This window comes from Gorilla gorilla, chromosome 22, assembly GCF_029281585.2.
Source record: "Gorilla gorilla gorilla isolate KB3781 chromosome 22, NHGRI_mGorGor1-v2.1_pri, whole genome shotgun sequence".
In the NCBI taxonomy this organism is placed as follows: domain Eukaryota; kingdom Metazoa; phylum Chordata; class Mammalia; order Primates; family Hominidae; genus Gorilla; species Gorilla gorilla.
The window spans coordinates 24,948,860-24,965,918 of NC_073246.2; positions in this window are offsets into that span (position 1 = coordinate 24,948,860).

Consider the following 17,059-nt stretch of genomic DNA (forward strand, 5'->3'; position numbering starts at 1 on the left):
TCTGATCTACCTGATCAAATGTATCTCATTTCCATGTCTAGTGGAATAAGGTGGAGGACAGGGAAGGGGGCACCATTCCTTGCTAGGAAAATACCTGCAAGTAAAGCACAGTTCTTCCCCGTGTGTACCACTGGTCAGGTCACAGTCACATTATCACATTTACCATCTAATACAAGAGATGATGTGGAGTAGGATTTTAGTTTTCTACAGAATCATACATCCAGCCCAAAACCAAACAAAATAAGGAAACAAATAAAATACAGGTCTTTTACTGTAAAGAAGAAAAACAGGGGAAACTGATACTGAGGGAAGACTATTAATAGCAATCTAGAGGACAATCATCAAATTAGGAGAGAAAATATTGAAATAAATTACTAATAATTCATATTAAATTTTAGCAAGATTAGTGCAGTAATTTGTAGTGACTTCCTATTTAGGCAAATTATTAAACATATTTTTCTTTCAATTAATAAACAGCCAAACAATTGATAACGGTGTTTCAAATATGCAAAGTAATCCTAAATTTCTTTGTTATTAGGTTAGTGCCATCGTTCTTTACCATATCAAACATTTCAAAATGTAAAATTATGTGTTTTTAAATATTTATAAAATTATCAAAGTGAAACCTAAAGTAACATTTTTAATTCATTTATTTTTAATCAGCTGTAGTTATAATTTTCATCACTTTTGAAGAAGTATAAGAAACATGAGCACATGCACAGTCTGATTCTTTACCTTCTTCATCATACAATAAGGATGACATTTTAATACTATGCTGAGCTCTAAATTGTTACATATCAATGATATTGCCATATTAAGATAACTTTTCCTTGTCTGGGAAAGGCTAAATAGAATTTTGGGGGTTAAACGTTATGTATCTTAATAAATGCGAGCAGATTACATTATTTTAGACATCCCTTACAATCCATTACACTTGACACTTTAAATCCACTTATTTTACTTTATGTAAATTAAAGCTCAATAGAATAATTAATTCCAGGAGTTGAGAGAGACATGAAATTTCATAAGTAAGGAATTTGCTGTCTCACTATACAGATTTAGTTTCACTCTATGTCAAAACTCTGAGATAGTTTTCTCTTGAAAAAGTATATATTAATTCTATGAAAGTTTTGAGTTACAATGTCCAGAATAATTCCTTCGTGGTATAAAATTATATTCCTGGGGGTGGAGCAAGATGGCAGAATAAAGAGTTTCACTGATCATTCCCCCAGCAAGGACACCAAGCTAATAATTATCTACAGAGAAAATACACTCTCATGAGAACCGAAAACCACGTGAGCACTCATAGTACCTAGTTTTAACTTCGTATCACTAAAAAAGACACTGAAGAGACAGAAAAGACAGTCCAGAATTGCCAACGCCACCCTGTCCCCACGCCCTGGCAGTGGTGGCATGGTGCTGAGAGCATCTCTTGGTGCTGGGAGAGGGGAAACACAGCAATCTTGCAACATTAAACCCTGTGCTCTTCTGTAAGAGCAGAAAGGAAAATCAGAACAAACTTAGCTGACAATTGCCCACAGAGGAAGCATTTAAACCAGCCCTAACCAGAGGGGAATCTTCAATCCCTAACAATGCCACAACAACCGAATTACCATAGCAATTCAGGGGTCTCAAGTAACCCAGGAGTCTCAAACTGAAATGTCAACAAGAGCCAAGTAAATATTTTAGAAATAGGCTACCCTGAACTAGATGGGTTCGAGAGGAACCTGTGAAATCCCAACTTTATGTGAATTATCTTAATTGTGAAATGTTGGCAATTAATTTACAATATTTTTAAATGTCTGAACTTTAGTGCCTGCAAACCTCACCACCAAGGGGTACAACACTTTGTGTCTCCAAGTAAACTTGAAAGGCAGTCTAGGCCACAGGACTGCAATTCTTAGGAGAGTCCTAATGCTGAACTAGGGCCAGAAACAGCGTGTTAGGGGGCATGTGACACGCTGAGACACCAGCTAGGGCAGCCAAGGGAGTGCTGGCATCCTCTCTTCTGACTCCAGGCTGTGGAGCTTGTAGCTCCAAACGAGACCTCTGTCTTCCTCTTGAGGAGAGAAAAGAGTGGGAAGGACTTTGTCTTGCATCCAGGATACCATCTCAGCCACAGCAGGATAGGGCATCAGTCCGTTGTGAGGCCCCCATTCTAGGCCCTAGCTCCCAGACAACATTTCTAGACACATCCTTGGCCAGAAGAGAACCTGCTGCATCAGTGGAGAGGACCCAGTCCTGGTAGCATTTATCACCTGCTAACTGAAGAGCCCTTGGGCCCTGAATAACCAGCAGTGATACCCAGGTACTACCTTGAGGGCCCTGGGAAAGCCTCTGAGACTTGTGGACTTCAGATGAAGTCCCCAGAACCACCACAGTACCTCACCAGCTGTGGTGACTCTGGGGCAAAACTCCTTCTGCTTGAAAAAAGCAGAGGGAAGAGTGAAGGGGACTTTTTCTTTTACCTTAGGTCCCAGCATGGCCACAGTGGGGTACAGCTACCAAGCAGGCTCTCGGGGTCCCTGATTTCAGGACTTGACTCTTAGATGGCATTTCTAGATATGCTCTGAGCCCCAGAAGGACACCCACTGCCCTGAAGGGTGAGTCCCAGGCCAGGTGGCATTCACCACAAGCTGACTTAAGACATCTTGGATCTTAAGGGAACATCAAGGGTAGTCTGGCAGTACTTCTTGTGGCCTCAGGTGGTAGTGGCTATGAGGTGAGGCTTCTCTGCCTTTGGGAAGGAGAAGGAAGAATGGAAAGAGCTGCATCTTGTTGTTTGAGTCCAGCTCAGCCACAATACAATACAACACCAGGTAGACTTCAATGGTTTTTGAGTCAAATCTCTGACTCCTGGACAGCACTTCTGGACCCGCCCAGGGCCTGGGGGACCTTGTTGCTCGGAAGAGTAGGACACAATTCTGGCTGGCATTACCACCTGCAGAATGTGGAGACCCAGGGCCTTGAGTGAACATAGTTGGTAGCCGGGGAGTGGTCAGAGCAGGCCTTGGGTGAGACCTAGAACTCTGAAGGCTTCAGGTTTCACTGAACACAGTCATAGTGGTGGCCACAGAGGTGCGTATGTCACTCTATTCTCAGCTTTAGGTGACTCAGAACAGAGACAGAAACTCTAAGTTTGGAGAAAGTAAGGGAAAAGAACAAAGCCTCTGCCTGGTAATACAGAAAATTATCTCAAATCTTGTCTAAGACTTTCAAGTCTATGAGTCTGCAAGAACCACAGCATTACTGGGCTTGGGGTACTGCCTAAATAAGATACAGCTTAGATCACAGCACCCAGGTACTTTCAAATGTCTGGAAGGCCTTCCTGAGACAGATGGCTACAAATAAGCCCAGACAGTGAAGACTACAATAAATACCCAACTCTTCCATGCTCAGACAGCAAAGAACATCTAGTGGCATCAAAAACATCCAGGAAAACATGACCTCACAAAAGGAACTAAATAAACCACAGGGAATCAATTCTGGAGAAACAGAAATATGTGGCTTTTCAGACACATAATTCAAAATAGTTGTGCTGAAGAAACTCAAAAAAATTCAAGATATCACAGAAAAGGAATTCAGAATTCTATCAGATAAATTTAACAAAAATAATGAAATAATTTTTTAAAAAGCAAAAACTCTGGAGCTGAAGAATGCAATTAGCACACTAAAGAATGACATCAGAGTCCTTTAACAAAAGTACTGATCAAACAGAAGAAAGAATGAGTGAACTGGAAGACAGACTATTTGAAAACACACAGAGGAGATGTGTTACTCCATTTTTACACTACTACGAAGAAATATCTGAGACTAAGTAATTTATTAAAAAAAGAAGTTTAATTGACTCACAGTTCCACATGGCTAGGGAGGCCTCAGGAAACTTGCAATCATGTCAGAAGGGGAAGTAAACACATTTTTCTTCACAAGGCAGCAGGAGAGAGAAGAGTGAGTAGGAAAGCGGGAAATCCCCCTCATAAAACCATCAGATCTCATGAGAACCCACTCACCATGATCTACTCACTTCCCATCCAGTTTCTCCCTAGACACGTGAGGATTATGGGGATTACAATTCAAGATGAGATCTGGTGGGAACACAAAGCCTAACTATATCAGGGGACAAAAGAAAAAAGAATACAAAACATAAAGCATGCCTACAGGATCTAGAAAATAGCAACAAACAGGCAAATCTAAGAGCTGTTGGCATTAAAGGAGGAGGCAGACAAAGATAATAGGAGTAGAAAGTGTATTCGAAGGAATAAAAATGGAGAACTTGCCAAACGTGGAGAAAGATATCAATATCAAAGTACAGGATGATTATAGGACACCAAGCAGACTTAATCCAAAGAGGATTCCCTGATGGCATTTAATAATCAGAATACAAGAGGTCAAAGGATAAAGAAAGAATTCTAAAAGCAGCAAGAGAAAAGAAACAAATAAGATACAATAGAGCTTCAATACCTCCAGAAGCCAACTTTTTAGTGGAAACCTTACAGTCCAGAAGAGACTGGCATGATATATTGGAAGTTCTGAGGGGAAAACACAAACACATAAACAAACAAACAAAAAAAACCTTTACCATGTAGTCGTATTAGAATAATATTATATGTTGAAAATATCCTTCAACATGAAGGTTTATCATATTGCCTACAAATGTCACTTAGAGAATGAAGAATCATTTTAATATTGAAATAAAACATAATAAACATTTAAAAAAGACTTTCTGGGACAAATAAAAGCTGAAGGATTTCATCAATATCAGACCTTTTTCTACAGGAAATGCTAAAGGGAGTGATTCAATCAGAAAGAAGAGGATATTAATGAGCAGTGTATAGTCACCAGAAGGTACAAAACTCACTGGTAATAGTAAATACACAGAAATCATAGATGACACAAACCAATGGAACACATCTCATGCTCATGGATGGGTAGAATTAAGAGTGTGAAAATGACCATACTGCCAAAATAAATCTATGAATTCAGTGCAATTCCCATCAAAATACCACCAACATCCTTCACAGAACTAGGAAAAACAATCCTAAAACTCATATAGAACAAAAAAAGAGCCTACATAGCCTAAGCAAGACTGAGCAAAAAGAATAAATCTGGAGGCATCACATTACCTAATTTCAAACTAGACTATAAGGCGATAGCCACCAAAACAGCATGGCACTGGTATAAAAATAGGCACATAGAACAATGGAACAAAATAGAGAACCCAGAAATAAACCCAAATACTTAACAGCCAACTGATCTTTGGCAGACCAAATAAAAATATAAAATGGGAAAAGGATACCCTTTACAACAAATGATGCTGGAATAATTGGCTAGCCACATATAGTTGAATGAAACTGGATCCTCATCTCTCACCTTATACAACAATCAACTCAAGATTGATTAAGGACTTAAATCTAAGACCTGAAACCATAAAAATTATAGAAGACAACATTGAAAAACTCCTCTAGGTATTGTCTTAGGCAAGGATTTCATGACCAAAAACCCAAAGGCAAATGCAATAAAAACAAAGATAAATTGCTGGTATTTAAATAAACTAATGAGCTTTTGCACAGCAAAAGGAACAGTTAGCAGAGTAAACAGACAACCCGCAGAGTGGGAGAAAACTTCACAATCTATACATCTGACAAAAGACTAATACCCAGAATCTACAATGAACTCAAACAAATCAGCAAGAAAAAAACAAAATAGTCCATCAAAAAGTGGGCTAAGGACATGAATAGACGATTCTTAAAAGAAGATATACAAATGGCCAACAAACATATGAAGAAATGCTCAACATCACTAATGATCAGGGAAATGTAAATCAAAACCACAATGCGATACTACCTTACACCTGCAAGAATGGCCATAATTGAAAAATCAACAAACAGTAGATGTTGGCGTGAATGCGGTGATCAGGGAACACTGCTGGTGGAAATGTAAACTCGTACAGCCACTATGGAAAACAGCGTGAGATTCCTTAAAGAGCTAAAAGTAAAATTACCATTTGATCCAGCAATCCCACCACCGGGTATGTACCCAGAGGGAAGGAAGTCATTATACGAAAAAGATGCTTTCACACGCATGTTTATAGCAGCACAATTCACAATTTAAAAATTGTGGAGCCAACCCAAATGTCCATTAATCAATCAGTGAATAAAGAAACTGTGATATATATATGACAGAATACTACTCTGCCATAAAAATGAATGAATTAATGGCATCTGCAGCAACCTGGATAAGATTGGAGACTATTATTCCAAGTAAAGTAACTCAGGAGTGGAAAACCAAACATCGTATGTTCTTACTGATATGTAGGAGCTAAGCTATGAGGATGCAAAGACATAAGAATGATATAATGGGCTTTGGTGACTTAGGGGGAAGAGTGGGAGAGGAGTGAAGGATAAAAGACTACAAATAGGGTGCAGTGTATACTGCTCAGGTGATGGGTGCACCAAAACCTCACAAATCACCACTAAAGAACTTACTCATGTAACCAAACACCACCTGTATCTTAATAACCTATCAAAATATTAAAAAAAATTCAGATTTATCACATTGCCTACAAATGTCATTTAGAAAATGGAGAATCATTTTAATATTAAAATAAAACATAACAATTAAAAAAAAAGACTTCCTCGGACAAATAAAAGCTGAAGGATTTCATCAATACCAGGCCTTTCCTACAAAAAAAATGCTAAAGAGAGTAATTGAAACAGAAAGAAAATGACATTAGTGAGCAATATATAATCACCAGAAGGTATAAAACTCACTGGTAATGGTCAGTACAGAGAAACACACAGAATAATATAACACTGTAACTATGGTGTGTAAACTACTTTTATCCTAAGTAAAAAGACTACAAAATGAACTAAACAAAAATAATTACAACTACAACTTTTCAAGACTGACTATGTCTTTATGTCTTTTTGTACTGACTATAGTACAAAAAGATATAAAGAAAAAATGAAAAGCTAAAAAGCAGGCAGATGAAGTTAAGCACACAGTTTTTATTAGTTTTCCACAAGGAAACTGTAGGTGCATAGAAACAAATTCAGTGAAGTTGCAGGATAAAAAATCAGCATACAAAATTCAGTAGTATTTCTATATACTAACAATGAACAATGTGAAAAGGAAGTAAAAATAATCCTATTTACAATAGCCACACATAAAGATAAATAGTTGGGAATCAACTTAACCAAAGAAGTGAAAGATCTCTATGATGAAAACTATAAAACCGTGATGAAAGAAATAGAAGACACCCACCCCCCCCAAAAAAGGAAAAAGATTCCATGTTCATTGATTGGAAGAATTATTAATAATACTGTTAAAATATTTATACTAAATAAAGTAATCTAGATTCAATGCAGTTCCTATCAAAATTCCAATGACATTCTTCAAAAATAAAATAAGAATCCTAAAGTGCATGTGGAACCACAAAAGACCCAGAATAGCCAAAGCTTTCCGAAGCAAAAAGAACAAAACTGGAGGAATCACATTACCTAACTTCAAATTATACTATAGAACTATAGTAATTAAAAGAGCATGTATTGGCATAAAAACGGACACATAAAGGAAACAGAATAGATAACCCAGAAAGAAACCTACACACCTACAGTTAACTCATTTTTGACAAAGCTGCCAAGAACATACACTGGGGAAAAGATCAATAGATAGTGCTGGGAAAACTGGACATCCATATGCAGAAGAAGGAAACTAAACCCCTATCTCTCACCATATACAAAAATCAAATCAAGATGGATGAAGACCTAAATCTCTGACCTAAACCTATGAAGCTACTACAGGAAAATATTAGGGATTATCTCCAGGACATTGGTCTGGACAAAAATGTTTTGAGCAATACCCCACAAGCACAGGCAACGAAAGAAACATTTGACAAAGGGATCACATAAGTTTAAAAGCTTCTGCATAGCAAAGGATACAACCAAGACAGTGAGGCAACAACTCCCAGAATGGAAGAAAATATTTGCAAACTACCCATCTGACAAAGGATTAATAACCAGAATACTTCAGGATCTCAAACAAGGCTACAGAAAACATCAAATAATCCAATAAAAAACGGAGAAACAGTCTGAATAGACATTTCTCAAAAGAAGACATAGAAATGGCAAATGGGCTTAGGAAAAAGTGCTCGACATCACTGATCATCAGAGAAATGCAAATCAAAACTACTATGAGATATTATCCCACCCTAGTTAAAAGGAGTTATATCCAAAAGACAGTCAATAACACATCCTGCTGAGGATATGAAGGGAACCCCTGTACACTATTGATGGGAATATAAATTAGTATGACCACTATGGAAAACAGTTTGGAGGTTCTTCAAAAAACTAAAAATAGAACTACCATATAATCTAGCACCCCCAAACTGCTGGGTATATACCCAAGAGAAAGGAAATCAGTATATCAAAGAGATGTCTGCACTCCCATGTTTGTTGCAGCACTATTTATAATTATAACTAAGATTTTAAATCAACCTATGTGTCTGATATGGTTTGGCTGTGTCCCCTCCCAAATCTCATATTGAACTGTAACTCTCATAATTCCCACCTGTTGTGGGAGAGACCTGCTGGGAGATAATTGAATCATGGGGGCGCTTTCCCCCGTATACTGTTCTTATGGTAGTGAATAAGTCTCATGAGATCTGATGATTTTATAATAGGTTTCTCCTTTTGCTTGGCTCTCATTTCTCTCATGTCTGCTGCCATGTAAGACATGCCTTTCATCTTCCACCATAATTGTGAGGCCTCCCCAGCTACATGGCACTGTGGGTCCACTAAACCTCTTTTTCTTTACAAATTACCCAGTCTCTGGTATGTCTTTATCAGCAGCATGAAAAGAGTGTCTATCAACAGATACATGGATATGGAAAATGTGGTACATATACACAATGGAGTACTACTCAGTCATAAAAAAGAATGTGATCCATTCATATGCAACAACATGAATAGAACTGGAGATCACCATGTCAAGTGAAATAAACCAGGCACAGAAAGAAAAACATCATGTGTTCTCACTTATTTGTGGGATCTAAAAATCCAAACAATTGAACTCATGGACATAGAGAGCAGAAAGATGGTTACCAGAGGCTCAAAATGGAAGGAGGGGGCAGGGAGGCAGTGGGGATGGTTAATGAGTATACAAATTAGTTAGAGAGAATGAATAAGACCTACTATTTGATAGCACAACAGGGTGACTATATTCGATAATAACAATTGTACATACTAAGATAACAAAGAGTGCAATTGGATTGTTTATAACTAAAAGTATAAATGCTTAAAGGGATAGATACCCCATTCTTCATTATGTGCTTATTTCATGTTCTGTTATCAGAACATCTCATGTACTCCATAATTATATACACCTACTATGTACGCACAAAAATTAAGAATAAAAAATAAAATAAAATATTTTATTAACATCTCATTATAAAGTAATTTGAATGTTATTTATAAAAAGATAATGAGATAGATTATAAAAACAATTCTTAAATGAAAAAACATTATTATATAACAGTAACAAAAAGCATTATTATATAACAGTATCAAAAAGCATTATTACAACAAAGGCATTATTACAATAACAATAAAATTGTCTAATATTAAACCAGAAGTGAACAAGTGGTTTAAGTATTCTGCATTCATTGGTAATCAACAGACACCTCATGTGATGCTCATTATTAGAGGACTGACTTCTTACATGCCTCCAATATTCATAGGTACCAAACCTACAATAATCATATAGAAGAGATATACTTGGAAAGTTATGTTATAAGGTAGAAAAATATCGAAAAGGAAAGTTTTGCCTCTTAATATTTTGCTGGTTAGAAAAACAAGACTCACAGATGCAAGACTTATTTAATGAAGCTAATACATCTTTGCTGTGTATGGTATTATACAGAATGACAATAAAGTAAAATCTTCATTAAAAGATTATATGTATTTCTGTTTTGATTAAATCAATAATCCTTTAAAATATTTAAAATTACTTTCACTCAGTGTTATTATTTCCTATAGAATGTAATGAAAGCAATATTTTGTAAACTGTACTCATTAAAATCCTGTCTCTAATGTTCATTGCATGAACTCACCATGTAGGTAAAGATAAACTCTAATGAGGTCCTTTGATAATTTCTGTAGCTAATCCCCTATGGTACCACAGGATAAATTGGCCTTATGCAGAAATATTCTCTATATTATACTGTGGGTTTCACCACACACAGAAATCACATCAAATCAGAATAAAACATAAATGATTTACACCTCTAATAGTCTTTTATCTAATACAGGTCAACCTACATAGTTTTTTTTCTGATGTATCCTGAAACATGAATAAAAACTCATAGTGAATTAACACACTGTCAAGTATGTACGTATTTCTCTAGTTTATTAAATACATTTTGAGGTCCTATTATGAACTATGCAATAGTTGGGGTGCTGTGAACACACCAAAAACCAAAACAAAAACGTACTTCCCCTTTCTCGTAACGTTTGTAGGTTTGAGAGGGAAGCAGACAATTAAAAGACATTAACAATAAATATGCTATTATGAGATGTACAAATACTAAAAGGAAAAATCCAGATGGTTAAAATGTGGGAGGGGTAGAGGTAACATTTGTGAAAATATTTCTGATTAAAACAAGGAAGCAGGCATACAGATACCTGGTTTACCAGAAAAAAAAATGTGTTTTCCACACTCAAGTGTCTACAGGTCTCCTGGAGTTCAGCTGATCTAGTGTGAACTTGACTGGGCTCTTCTACTTCTGGATGAGGGCCAGATGCATTTGCTATTTGTCTATAAAACGAGTCAAGAGCTGCTCCATTTGTCCCTCTTTAGATCTGCAGCTGAGGTGTGTCCTTTTTAGGGATAATAGTAGATGGAAAACCAGACCAAAAAAAAGCATATTTTGTGTCTCTATTTATGCCAAAAAGACTCATAATTCATTGCCAAAGCAAATTACGTAGCCAAGTCTAATATTAATATGGGAGAGAAATATTTTTAATCTACAATGGCAGAGCACACAGAGCTATGTTGCAAAGAGTATGGGCTTACTATCCAATTACACAGAAAGAAATATTAGAATCAGCCATTCAGTATCCTGGTAAAGAAGGTGGCTGGTCTTCTGTTCAGAGTAAAGACTTTTTTTTTTCTGAGTGAGATGTGAAGCTATTGCAGAATTTTGGGCAAAGAGGGACATCATTTGATTTGAATGTTGAAAAAAATTACTTCAGTCTTTTTTTGCAAATATATTGTCATGCAGTAGGTGAAAAACTGGGATGCTTATATTAACCCAAGTGATAAGCAGACATATATAGGACCAGGGAAGTAATAATACATATGCTTAAAGGTGAAATGAAAATGTATTTCTCTACTCTACCACATAGTCATCATACTATGGCGGCATAGACATATGTAACCATGATAGATGTTCCCAGCTTAAAATGAGAAAATCAGGAGAAACCACAGTCATTGGTCAATAGTTATTTGAAAATTCATCGGGTTATTTATTAGATTAAGACTCAGTTATTCTCTGGGGCTTTTGAATCTGCCTACTAGATTTCTTGTTTCACCATCTAAATCATCCTTTTCTTTTCATCGGGGGTAGTATATATGTATTTCTCTGAGAAGATTTTTAGCATTCTTTGTTTTGCTTGTAGAAGGCTGAAGGACAAAAATCTTTCTTTTTAACTATCCTTTTAAGTATAAGTTTATAAACTCCGTTAAACAAAACTTTTAAAGCTTTGGAATATGTGTCAATTTATAAATTATTCCATAGACAAGAGTCACACCCACAATCTCATCAAGATAATCTCACATCTATTTGGTCTCCCTATGGTACTGCTGTAGGGCAGTCCTTAAGATTCTTAGAAAACCATTTGTTTAATAGAGAAGACCTTTGAGGAATAACCTCATGCTCTTTGGAAGAATTTTTGTCTTTCTGAAAGGTTACATAAGACCTCATCTGAGATCTTTTCTAAGGTCTTGACATAAGATCTTGCAGTTCTACCTCGGATTGAATCTTTTCCTGGAAGCTATTTCTTAAATGAATGGTTTGCCATCTGGAGAGGTTGGCAAAAGATGCAGTTTTAATTTAAAACTCTGCAATCCTTGACTACCTAAATATTTAACCATCAATTCTTTAGCTCCTATCTCTTCTCTTTCATTTGATTTAAATGCAGAGAGAAAAGGCCAGGTGGCATCTTCAAAAATTTTGCCTGGAGATTTCCTTCACTAGATCATTGAGTTCACTGAGGTGTTTACTTTTTTGCAAATTAATTCAGGCAAGAGTATTGTCAAATTTAGTGGTACTGTATGATGTGTCACCTCTCTTCTAGTTCCCACTGTCATTTCCCTTAATCTCCTTTAAGCTTTCACTGACAGATTTCTCCAGGCCTTGCAGGCTTCATTAAGACTATTCCTAGCTCCCTTTAGGCTGTCATTAACAGAAACCTTAAGGCTCAAAGAAATGTTGTATATTTTAGGTTTGGGTTATGGCAGATCCTACAAGCGGTTCCATTATCAGCTCCAATTATTTACAAACGCATATTCAACTACTCCAAATGTTCAGTTTAAAACAATCATTTTATTATGCTTACAGGTACTCTGGGGAAGGAATTCAGAAGATAAGCAAAAAGAATTTTCATCTGCTCATGAGAGCAGAAGCTTCACTTGAAAGGCTTCAATTTCTGTGCAAAGGAATCAAGTGGTGTCAAGTGGTGGCATGCTCACTCACACATCTGTTGGTAGATGCTGGCAGAAGGCAAGATTTCTATTGGCTTTGTCTCCAGACCAGTACTTCACATATCCTGTCCTTCCTCGGAGCATAGAAACCTTGGACTTCCTACATTAACATTCATGGCTTCAAAGATCTCAACTCTTCCTTAAATGAACCAGCCTCAGATGTCATATCACGTGATACCTGCCAAAATTAAAAGTCTACCACCCAGCTCCAAATGAAGAAATGCAGACACTCATATTTCAGTTAGAATAACTTCAAAGTTACATTGTAAGAATAGCATGTGGGTTGGAGATATTATTTGTAGTCATCTATGGAGCATACAATCCGCTACTTCTATGCAGCTCAAACCTATGATTTCCTATAAAGCCTACATCATCCAAGCAAAAGGGCAGCAGAAATTATTGTCCACTAAATATCTGTTTTAGTGAGAATGTTTTCCTTTTTTCGAAGTGTTAATTTTGTTGTTAACTGTAATTGATTTGATGTTACAAAAGTATAAAGCGTATTCCACATAGAATAACAAACACGAGAGGGGAAAATGGCAGAGAGGAGGCAGAACTAACTTGCAGCTCACAAATGGAAGGACAGAGCAGCATGTGGAGACCCACCTGATGAACTTTTGCTCCAAGAACTGCCGCAGGAACATACCAGGAAAGCCGAGAGAATGTACAGACCCTTGAAGGAGGTGGATTACCGCTGCAGGGTCCACGGAACAGCTGAGGAACTGTGAGTCGGCTTGCTTTCTCAGCTGGGAGGCTTGAAGCCTGGGGCAATTTCTCAGCCCTGCTCACCAGCTGCTTGGAAATAAACTTGGTGCTGTTAGGGGGATATGGTGTGGGAGTAAGGCTGGCCTTTTGGGCTGCAAGCTCTTTAGGAGCTGCTGAGGCCTGCGGCAGCTGGCGTTCCCCCACTTCCCTGGAAACCCGGGTGATGCAGCAGAGGCAGTCACAATCCCCCAGGGAACATAACTCCATTGGCCTGAAAAACCACACCCCCATCCCGCCAGGCAGCCACAGCAAGCCCCACCCACGGGGAGTCTGAGCTCAGACATGCCTAACCCTGCCCCCACCTGATGGTCTTTCTCTACCCACTCTGGTAGCTGAAGAAAAGGGACATAATCCCTCTATGGCCCTGCCCATTTCATGAGAAACCTGAATACTTATCCAAACGTGACCCTAGGACAAGCTCGTACCCTCCCTACTTAAGTACAGCTGATACACTCTTGAAAGCGCCACCTCCTGGCTGGAGGCCAACCAACATAAAACCAGCGCACTCAACAAAAATACAACCAAGGACCCTCACAGAGTCCACTTCACTCCTCTGCTGCCTCCACCAGAGCAGGTGCTGGTATCCACGGGTGAAAGACCTGAAGATGGATCACATTACAGGACTGTTTGCAGACACTTTCCAGTATCATCCTGGAGCCTGATAGCCCCTGCTGGATGGCTAGATCCAAAATACAAATAACGATCACTGAAGTCTGGCTCTCAGGAAGCCCCATCCATAGGGGAAATGGGAGAGCACCACATCAAGGGAGCACCCCATGGGACAAAATAATCGAACAGCAGCTCTCGAGTCCCAGAATTTCCCTCTGGCATAGTCTACCCAAATGAGAAGGAACAGAAAAACAATTCTGGCAATCTGACAAAACAAGGTTCTTTAACACCCCTAAAAGATCCCACTAGCTCACCATCAATAGATCCAAACCAAGATGAAATCTCTGAATTGTCAGAAAAAGAATTCAGAAGGTGGACTATTATGCCAATCACAGAGTCATCATGCTATATACAAAATCCTCGGCTGATAATTATTTTGTTTAAGGAGGCTAAAGTTAGGGCCCCAATCCCTCCTAGCTTGTAGGGCTTCTGCTGTTAATCTGATAGGTTTTCCTTTATAGGTTACCTGTTGCTTTTGCCTCAAAGCTCTTAAGGTTATTTTCTTCGGCTTGACTTTGGATAACCCGACGATTATGTGCCTAGGTGATGATCTTTTTATGGTGAATTTACCAGATGTTCTTTGACCTTCTTGTTTTGAATGTTTAAGTCTGTAGCCAGGCCAGGAACATTTTCCTCAATCATACCATCAAATATGCTTTCCGAACTTTCGGATTTCTCTCTTTCCTCAGGAACACCAATTGTTTTTAGGTTTTGTCGTTTAACATAATCCCAAACTTCTTGGAGGCATTGTTTATTTTTTAAAATTCTTTTTTCTTTGTCTTCATTGGATTGGGTTAATTCCAAAGCCTTGTCTTTGAGCTCTGAAATTCTTTCTTCTACTTGTTCTCTTCTATTGCTGAGACTTTCCAGTGCATTTTGCAATTCTCTGTGTCCTTTATTTTCAGAAGTTATGCTTGTTTTTTATTTATGCTATCTACTGGAGATTTTTCCATTCATATCCTGCTCCTGAATGATTGTTGGCTCAACAATGAAATCAAGATGGAAATTAAATAATTAATTGAACTGAATGATGATATTGACACAACCTATCAAAACCTCTGGGATTCAGCAGTGGTGGTGCTAAGAAGAAAGTTCATAGCCTTAAATGCCTATATCAAATAGTCTGAAAAAGCACAAATAGAAAATCTAAGGTAATACCTCAAGGAACTACAGAAACAAGAACAAACCAAACCCAAACCCAGCAGAACAAAAGAAATAACAACGATCAGAACAGAACTAAATGAAATTGAAACAAAGAAAAAATACAAAAAATAAATGAAACAAAAAACTGGTTATTTGAAAAGATAAATAAAATTGATAGACCATTAGTGAGATAAACCCAGAAAAGAAGATAAAAGATACAAATAAGCTCAATTAGAAAAAAATGGGAGATATTACAACCTATACCACAGAAATACAAAAGATCACTCATGGCTACTATGAACACCTCAACATGCATAAACTAGAAAACTTAGAGGAGATGGATAAATTCCTGGAAATATACAACACTCCTAGATTGAATCAGGAAGAAATAGAAACTCTGAACAGACCAATAACAAGCAGTGAGATTTAAACTGTAATTAAAGTTACCAACAACAGCAACAACAAAACCCCAGGAGCAGACTGATTCACAGCTGAATTCTATCAGATATTCAAAAAACACTTGGTGCCAATGCTATTGACACTATTCCAAAAGATAAAGAAGGAATCCTCCCTAAATCATCCTATGAAGACAGTATCAGTTTAACACCAAAAGCAGGAAAGGACTTCACAAATAAAGAAAAGTATAGAACAATATTCCTGATGAACAGGGATGCAAAAATCCTCAATAAAATGCTAGCTATCCAAATCTAACAGCATATCAAAAAGATAATCCACCACGATCAATTAGGTTTCAAACCTACTTGATTCAGGGATAGTTTGACATCTGCAAGTCAATAATTATGAAACACCACTCAATGAGAATTTTAAAAAAATACCTCACATGATTATTTCATTTGAAAATGCATTTCTCAAAATCCAGCATCCGTTTATGGTTAAAACCTTCAGCAAAATTGGCACAGAAGGGACATACCTTAAGGTAATAAATGCCATCTATGACAAATCCACAGCTCACATTATACTGAATGGGGGAAAGTTGAAAGTATTCCCCCTGAGAACTGGAAAAAAGAAAGATGCCCACTTTCACCATCTCTATTCAACATAGTACTGGAAGTCCTAGCCAGAGAAGTCAGACAAGAGAAGGAAATAAAAGGCCTCCAAATCAGCTAAGAGGAAATCCAACTGTCGCTATTTGCTGACGACATGATCGTATAACCAGAAAACCCTGAAAACTCCTCCAGAAAGCTCCTAGAACTGGTAAATGAATTAAGCAAAGTGTCAAAATTAATTAATGTGCAAAATTAATGTACACAAATCAGTAGCCCTGCTATACACCAACAGTGACCAAACTGAGAATCTAATTAAGAACTCAACCCCTTTCACAATAGCTGCAAAAAAAATAAAATAAATAAAATAAAATACTTAGGAATACACTTAACCAAGGAAGTGAAAGATCTCTACAAGGAAAACTACAAAACACTGCTGAAAGATATCACAGACTACACAAACAAATGGAAACATATCCCATGCTCATGGATGGGTAGAATCAAGAGTATGAAAATGACCATACTGCTGAAAGCAATCTACAAACTCAATGCAATTCCCATCAAAATACTACCATCATTGTTCACAGAATTAGAAAAAAACAATCCTAAAATTCATATGGAACAAAAAAGAGCCCACATAGCCAAAGCAAGGCTAAGCAAAAAGAAGAAATCTGGAGGCATTACATTAATTTACTTCAAACATTACTATACAGCCATAG